The 9,094-nt window shown below is 41.0% G+C and overlaps 1 pseudogene; it reads left to right on the top strand.

The window, feature by feature from the left end:
• Positions 1 to 7,681: 7,681 nt before the first annotated feature.
• LOC108302640 lies at positions 7,682 to 8,368 on the top strand (annotated as a pseudogene).
• The last annotated feature ends 726 nt before the right edge of the window (positions 8,369 to 9,094 follow it).

Genomic DNA, 9,094 nt, shown 5'->3' with positions numbered 1-9,094 from the left:
AAGAAAGAAAGAAAAAAGAAAGAAAGAAAGAAAGAAAGAAAGAAAGAAAGAAAGAAAGAAAGAAAGAAAGAAAGAAAGAAAGAAAGAAAGAAAGAAAGAAAGAAAGAAAGAGGGAAAGAAAGAAAGAGAAAGAAAGAAAGAAGAGACCCCTTCCTCATTTTCCACACTGTGAATGGATGGTCCACTCATCCAGCTACATCTATTTCAAGTCTATTATTGTATTCCACCTGCCAGCCGCTGATTGGTTCAGAGATAGAACATAACTCATTTGGAGCTAATGAGATGAATAAAGCTGTTTGCTGGGGCTTGTGGTAAAGATACATTTTCTTCTGCCGTATTTTGTAAAGGTACGAGGCTTGGAGCTACTGTAGGCATCTCCATTCCCTGGGCTGTGTCAGCCTAAAAATGAAATAACCCCTGAAGAAACCCAGGGCAAAGACATTAGAGGAATGGCCAGATGGTGTCCACTGAGCCTCAGGACTGAAAGGCCTGTAGCCAGCTCTACCCTTGGACTTTTAGTTATGTGAGCCAATATAACCCCTTTTGTGTATAAGCCAGTATGAACTGCACACTGTCACCTACAACAGAAGGAAAACCAACTTACACACATTTGGTATCTGGATGGGGTATCACAATAGTGACAGGCATTGAAGTGGTAAATCAAAGGATAGTATAGAAGGGAAGTCTAACCCAGACTTTAGAGGGGTAGCAAAGGCGTTGCATTAGTAAATGCCATTTTAGTTGAGACCTGAGGTATATACCTAAGGAAATAGCTAAGAAGAAAAGTAGAGCAATATTTATACCAATTATAGCAAGCTTTTATATATATATATATATATATATATATAGGAAATAACCCAAATGCTCAACAATAGGTGCATTATTAAGCACACTATTGCATATAAATATAATGTAATACATACCAATATGGTGACAAGCCATCGCAAATATGTGCACAATTTGGATATGTAGTAATGCTCAGTCTGGTTTTGTTAAGCCTCTCAGCTCAGTGGGATATCAGCTCAAAGTAGTTTAATGTTTTTCCAGTCACTGCTCTGTCAATTCCCCTCTTTCTTTACCTTAACAACATTTTTGGCAGAGCTGTGGGTTTTCAGTCACTTTGAGTTATTCGAATTCCAGGCTCAGGTCAGATTTCAACCTGAGCTCATCCCTCCCCCACAGCTCAGCAGAGTTCAGGGGCCTGTTGCCAGGGAGGATGTGGGCTGCTCTCACTGGCTTCTCACTGCCACATCTTGGAAGGGAGGTGTGGGGAGGAGCAGGGGTCTGATTTGAGGATTATTATTCTCTTGAATCTCACTTATTCTCAAGGCCTAATTCCCTTGGTGTTCCAGACCAGAAGAGGAAGAGAGTCCAGGACTCTGCATTGAGAGTGGCCTCTCTTGCCCCCAGGCTTACTGTGGCCTCTGTCATCTGTCTCCTCCACCCTCTGGCTCCTTGTATGTGGGGCCATAGGATCTGTGTTATTCCCTCCCAACTCTGTGAGCTGCCTCCGGCATTGGGAGGGGGCACTAATAACCACTACCCAGACCTTGCTTCCCCCTTCACCTTTAGCTGCTCCTATAAGCTTTTACCTCCAGAAACTTCCAGAGAAGAAAGTGCCTTTTTGTAAATTCACAAGTGCTGCATGGCTCGAACTACAGACCAATCTTTTCCAACAATTCTCCAGTTGCTGCCTCTCCTGCTGACTGTATCATTACGGGACTGCTGGTTTATAGTAAGTCAGCAAGGATCCCTCCTGGAGAGAGGTAGTAGTCTTCCCTTTAGGCAGGTGCCCTCAAGCTCTACAAGGAATTTTCTTATGGGTCCCTTCTAAAGTTTACGTTTTGGGAAACTGAACAGGACAGGCAAGCCTCCAAACCGGAGCTTTGCCCAATAGGGTTTTTGGCCTCACCCAGGGAAGAAGTCAAGGGCGAGCCAGTGGTGTTAGACAGCAATCCTTTACTGAACTGTATTGCTTTTTGTACAGCAGCACTACCTCACTGGCATCATGCCCTGAGCCAGCAACGTGTGGGCTCTTGGCAACTGTGTTTATACTCAATTTCAATTATATGCAAATTAAGGGGCAGGTGAATGCAAATTGAGGGGTGGGTTATTTAGAACTTTCTAGGAAAGGACTGATAACTTCCAGGTGGTTGCCATGGCATTCATAAACTCTCACGGTGCTGGAGGGAGTGTCTCATGCTAATGAGCAATGAGGGCAGCTGAGGATCACTTTTGTCTCTATCTGCTGGCTCCTGATGTTTTTTTCACTTCATCTTGCCTGAATCAGATCCTGTTTGGGTCAGCAGGTTTATGACCACAAACAAGTCTTTTCCGGTCTCCAACCTCAAAGGCTCATTACTATGAACTTTGGACACTTCCCAAGGCCCAAAGACTTTCAACTTTCATTCTCCCAATTGTTTCCTCATATGGGTTGGCAGTAAGGCAGGTAGTTGTTGGAATGATGGTAGGGAGGAGTAGTTCATTGCTCTTTTCTTCTAGAGTGTCTGATCTGTAAATTCTACTCAGTAAAATTTTATTTTCTGACGGTATTATTTTCACTGGCTTCTCTTTCATAGTTTCCATTTCTCTCATAATTATATGCATGTTTTCCTTTGTTGGGATTCACTCAATGTGGCTGGCAAAATATTAGCAAAATATTAAGGAAAGTTATAGATTAGTCTCAAACCTTTTGGAAGGCTGAGAGGTTTTATTGAGGCAGGCCGAAAGCTGCCAGTCAATTACATTAGCATAGGAAAGAGATAGAGCCGATAAAAGGCTTTCCCAGTTTAAATCTGTTTACCCCACATCCCTTTGCCTCTACTCTGTTTACTCATGTAAACTTTGTGCTGGATGGTCCTCTCAGGGGGCTATCAAAGGGGAATTACCCATCAATAGTGTTTACTCTGGACCTGGAACCTAAAGTTTTTATCGTTTGTAAAACCACTCTTTTAACCATGTTAATTATCCACCAGCAAGTTGACTTAGAATCTGTGTTATAAAATCTTTACTGGATAAATGTGTGGAGGTACAGGGGTCTTGGTTGATTGGCTGCATTTTGCCCTCTGAAAGCAGCCAATGACCATCCCTAGCCCACTTGAATCACTGAACCAGATGTGAGAGTGCATTCATTCATCCATCATTGAGTCAGGGTCTGAGGGACAGACCTCCACACTTGGTGGTTGACGTTTCATTCCTTAAAATATTTTAGCATATCAATCCCATTTCTAGTATCTGTTTCAATGTTTTTGTCTGATAATTTCATCTTATTATTTCAATGTTTCTTATTGACTGATTTTTCTACTGATTATGTGGCACATGTTTCTACTTCTTATAAATCTCATAATTTTTTTTATTGATGTAGGCATTTCTTTCATTGTTGAGTGCTAGATACTTTTTATTCCTTTACAAGTTGGAGTTTGTTCTTGTGGATCAGGTTGGCCCACTCAAAGCTTGTTTTTAAGCTCTTATAAAGCAGATCTAAAGTAGCCTTTATTCTAGGGCTAATTTAGTCACATTCCTAAGACATGATCTTTCTGGAGTCTGTGCTAAGTGGGATCTCTGTAATTCAGTGAAGTCTCTCTACCCTATAGTTGGTGGACATTCAAATGATTCCCACTTCTGCATAAGTGCTGGAAACTTTTTGGCTTACAGCTCTCTGGTAATTGTCCTTTTCCTGGCAATTGTTCTTTGCCCTACCTTGCAGAGTTTTATCCTAACTATAACCTGACTGGTTTTTCAGACTCAAGGGACCCCTATTCAAATATCTGGAATTCTTTCTCTGTGTAGTCTTCTCCTGTCTGTTCTCTGCCCCACATTCTAGCTGCTTTGACCTCCATGAATTCCAATATCTTCTGTCTCAATTCGGTGAGATTTCTAGAATCTGTTTGAATTCCCCTTCCCTGGACTGCAGTTCAGAAACTGCTTCCAGGCAGCAAGACTGAAGGATTGTACAACGCACTCTCCCTGCTTGCCTTCTCTCAGGGTTCAGAGTCCCGTACACTCTGTTGCCCATTGTCTGAATGCTGTTGTTTCACATGTTTTGTTCAGTTTTCTAGTGTTCTAGCTAATTGTGTACCCTTCTTTTTTCTCATGCCTATAAGTGTAAGTCCCTTTTGATGAGAACTAGAAAAAAAAAAGCCAGAAATACGATAAGTTGATGAGACTTTTATTTGGGGATGGGGGTGTGGTAAAGAAAATTACAACAAGGTGTTTATTAGTATGAGTATTAGTATTGAGACAGATGGGACTAATCTGCAAATGTATAAAAGACTTTCTTATAAAGAGAAGCAGAAATGAGCTGAGGTTCTTAATGCCCAGCAGGCAGATCTATAGGTAGGAAGGGCTGGACCAGCTGTTCTAAAACTCAAATGCAAAGAGAAACATTTGGGTGTTTGTTAAAAGGCAGATTCTATGCTTCCTGCAAGTGATCCCGTGGGCCCCCCTAATTTGTATTTTTAACAGGCACCCTAAGGTGGTACTGATGCAGTTGGTCTGTTGCACATTCTTGGAGAAATATTAGCAGAGAATCCTAGGTAGGGAGTCTTCATATGAACCCAGACAACTCCATCTCAGGCACACAAGTAGGGCCCTCTATGTGGATAAAAGGCCAGAAGGGGAATCATTATGGAGTGAAAAGAGAGATGTCAGAGAGGAAGCAATTGGCCCTCAGGACCACATAGAAGTGTAAGGGATATGGAGAGTGGGAGCAAAAGGTGACAAGGTATCAAGTATAAGAATTGCTTTCCCTTGGCCAGCTGCATAGACCGTCTATGGAAGGTGCACCTTGGGATTAGGAAGCAGAAGGCCTCCAACAGGGAAAGCCTCAGACACATGAGCAAGAGCAGCCCTGAAGAAAAACAGCTGGAGTCAAAGCAGAATGAAAAACCTCACTTAGCTGGCTGCCCATCAGCAACTACAAACACTGATTTAGATGAACCTTTTGCCTCTGCAGTGATCTAGCCTTTCCCATGAAATACTCTTGTCCATTTCAGTGAGCTCTCTAGGAACACAATTTCAGCTTTGTAGTGATTCACGGTGGGCTGTTACATTGGCCAAATTGCCTTAGTGCTGTATTGTTGAGCTCAGTTGAAACAGAGAGAGCTGAGTTTATCTCTTCATCAGGGTTCCTAAAAGCCCAATCTCAGCAAGAATTCTAAATTCAGGTCGACTGAGCACTGCTCAGAATGCTTTATTAATTTCCTCTTGATGTATCACCAGCAAAAGTACAATCTTCCTACCTCTGACCAAGCCCACTAGCTGCCACTAGTGCTTAAAGCCCGGAAAGAAGCCTTTTAACTCCAGATGAAGGAACTACACCAGAGGCGTCCTTAGAGACAGGGGACATGTATTCTGACAAGCAGGCCCCCCACACTGTCCCTCAGGGCAGGACATGCACTTGGACCAATGGGGAAGGAGAAAACATGGAACTTTCATGTTAATTAATAGTCAAGAGGACGAGAACAGTGGTTAAAAAATGGAGCAAAGTCTTCCTGGCTTAGTTTATGTTCTTTGGTGATTGAGGACAGCTCACAGTGCCAGAACATGACCCTGTTCAAAGGGACAGGCATGAAAGAAAGAAAATCTCATTTCAATGGAGGACCAGGCTTCTGTGCGAGACGTCAAGGAATCTCAGTGTCTTGGACTTTATAAGTCAATCACAGTTCTGTGGTGGAATATCTCAGAAGACTCACAGAAATCTTATTCTTAAGAGGATCAGTAAATTAAGGAGACTTTCTTAAATGAAAAAGTTCACTTTGTAGAGAAGAAAAGCGGTTTTTAGTTCATGCATGGTTATTGAGTATCCACAGTTTATTTTTCTTCTCTCTGTGAATGAGAGCAGCATTTTCCAAATGAGTTTTGCCAAGTATTTAACCTTTGAAATGCTCCATAGGCAAAGAGTTTCATCTTCAGGTTTCAGGGGAACACAGCCTACTGTCTCTTCCTATGGACAGTCATTATGTACATATTAAAGATACGGGGTAGTCTTGTAGCATGGAAATTTACCTAATTAAAAAAAAACTTTCTGGGTCCTAAACTTAATTGATAATGGAGTCCCTTTCTTATACGATCTCTGATAACATCCTGAAGCGCTTCTGAGATCTGGAGCAACCTCAGAAGTGTTAATAAATCCCAACAACAGAAGATGAATCAGACTCTTTCATGCTTGGTCAAAACATCATCAAAGGTTGGCTTTAACAATGAGATACCATTCCACACCTATTGAGATGGCCAAAATAAAAAAAATTACTGATAATGCCAAATATTGGAAGACGTGCAGAGCAATATAAACTCTCATCAATTGTGGATGTGAACGCAAAATGGTCCAGCCACTCTGGAAGACAGTTTGGTGGTTTCTTAAAATATTACGCGTGTGTGTGTGTGTGTGTGTGTGTGCGTGCGCGCTGCATCACCCAATAAATCTACTTCAAAATATTTTTTAATTTTTTTTATTTTGATACATAATAGTATATATATAATAGCACATATTTTGGGGTACATTTATGGGGTATGATTACAAACATGTAATACTACATATTTATGAGCTACATGTGATTTCTGGCATACTTATTTACAGGGTACACGCATAGAAGGTATAATGATCAAATCAGGGTACTTAAAATACTATTTTTGCTACAACAATGAAAACTTACATTCCCACAAAAACTCGTCTGTGAATGTTTATAGCATCTTTACTTAAAAAGGCCAGGAGTTTCAAACAATGCAAATGTTATTCAATGGGTGTATGAGTAAACACAAAGCTTTACATGTGTACAACAGTATGCTACTAATTAATAAAAGAGAGCAAACTATTCATATGTGCAACATGGATGAATCTCAAATGTATTGTGCTAGGTGAAAAAAAATGCCGTCCAAAAAGTTGTACATGGTATGATTCCTCTCGTGACATTCTGGAAAAGACAAAAATACAGGAACAGAGAACAGATGGGTGGTTACCAGGGACAAGAGGGTCTGAATATATAGGGAAAGCAGAAGGGAATTCTTGTTTTGCTCTTATTGTCCAGGCTGAAATGCAATGGGTGATCTCACTGCGACCTCTGCCTCCCGGGTTCAAGCGATTCTCATGCCTCAGCCTCCCAAGTAGCTGACATTACAGGCTTCCATCGCCACATCCAGCTAATTATTTGTATTTTTAGTAGAGATGGGGTTTCACTGTGTTGGCCAGGCTGGTCTCAAACTCCTGACCTCGGGCGATCCACCCACCTCGGCCTCCTGAAGTGCTGGGATTACAGGTGTGAGCCACCACCCCCAGTCCGGAACTCTTTAAGGTGTTGAGATTGTTCTGTATTCTGCCTGTGCTGTTAGTTTCAAGACCCTATGCACGAGTAAAACTCATAAAATTTTACACCAAAAAAAGTAGATTTTACTCTATGTAAGTTTTCAAAATTAAAATAAAAAGATGATGCTGTTGGCAATATTTAACTACACAGGGTATTTTAACCCAGTAATATCATTCTAGGAATTTAACTAGGAGTAAGTACCCAAAGATTCATGTCCCTGGTTACAGGGCAGAGAAAGTGTGGAGCCTGCCTCTGGCTCCACTCTCACAGCCATTGAAGTACATCGAGCTTCAGAGAGACAGAGCCAGGGCAAGGGAGAGCTGGACTTGCCAGACAGGCACTGGGCGACTCTGTGCCTCGCTGAGGAAAGATAACTCAATATGAGCAAAGGAGATCCTAAGAAGCCAAGAGGCACAATGTCATCATCTTCATTCTTTGTGCAAGCTTGTCAGGGGGAGCATAAGAAGAAGTACCCAGACGCTCCTCAGAGTGTTCTCAGAAGTGCTCAGAGATGTGAAAGACCGTGCATGCTAAAGAGAAAGGAAAATTTGAAGATGTGGCAAAGGCAGACAAGGCTTGTTATGAAAAAGAAATAAAACCCCATCTCCCTTCCAAAAGGGAGAGAAAAAACCTGTTCAGGAAACCCAATGCACCCAAGAAGCCTCCATCAGCCTTTTTCCTGTTCTGTTCTGAGTATCGCCCTAAAATCACAGGAGAATATCCTGGCCTGTCCATTGGTGATGTTGCAAAGAAACCGGGGAAGATGTGGAATAACACTGCTACAGATGACAAGCAGCCTTCTGAAAAGAAGGCTGCAAAGCTGGAGGAAAAACACAAAAAGCATATTGCTGCATGTCAAGCTAAAGGAAAGCCTGATGCAGCAAAAAAAGGGAGTTGTCAGGACTGAAAAAGCAAGAAAAAGGAAGATGAGGAAGATGAAAAGGATGAGGAGGAAGAAGATGAAGATGAAGATGATGATGATGAATAAGTTGGTTCTAGCGCAGTTTTCTTTTCTTGTCCCTAAAACATTTAACCTCCCTGTACGCAACTCACTCCTTTTAAAGAAAGACATTGAAAATGGAAGGTCTGTAAGATTTATTTTTAACTGTACGGTATCTTTTCTGTACAGTTAACACATTACTGAATGTGTCTTTAGATAGCCCTGTCCTGGTGATATGTCCAACAGCCACTAACCTTGCCTGCTACAGTATGGGGCTGTACACTGGCATGGAAATTTAAAGCAGGTTGTTGTCGGTGCCCAGCACAAATCAGTGGTAGTTTTTTCATCATCGGTTGTTTCTGATGCAGCTTATATGAAATAATTGTTATTCTGTTAACTGAATACCACTCTGTAATTGCAAAAAAAAAAAAAAAATTACGGTTATTTTGTTGACATTTTAAATGCTTCAAAGTAAATATAATTTTTTATTAATAAAAAAGATTCATTTACCTACATATTCATTTATTTCATCATTGTTTGTAATAGCAAAAAAAGAAGAAAAGACAAGAAAAGAAAATAGGAGGAGTCCACACATACGGGACAGCTTAAGTAAATTTCTAATAATAAAGTACAAAGCGGTCATTAAAAATAACAAAATACTCAACATCTAAACTGAAAAGTGAAGGGCACAAAGTGAGGAAATATTCTAGATTAAAGGATACCAAGGAGACAATAATTTAGTACAACGCGGGATCCTGGACTGGATACTAGAGAAGAAAAAGGACTTGAGCAGTAGGACAACTGGCAAAATTTGAATAAGGCACGTATATCAGAAAATTGTATCATGTAAACA

This window comes from Cebus imitator, unplaced genomic scaffold (assembly GCF_001604975.1).
Source record: "Cebus imitator isolate Cc_AM_T3 unplaced genomic scaffold, Cebus_imitator-1.0 Scaffold42, whole genome shotgun sequence".
Taxonomy (NCBI): domain Eukaryota; kingdom Metazoa; phylum Chordata; class Mammalia; order Primates; family Cebidae; genus Cebus; species Cebus imitator.
This window is presented reverse-complemented; position numbering and strand designations above follow the sequence as displayed.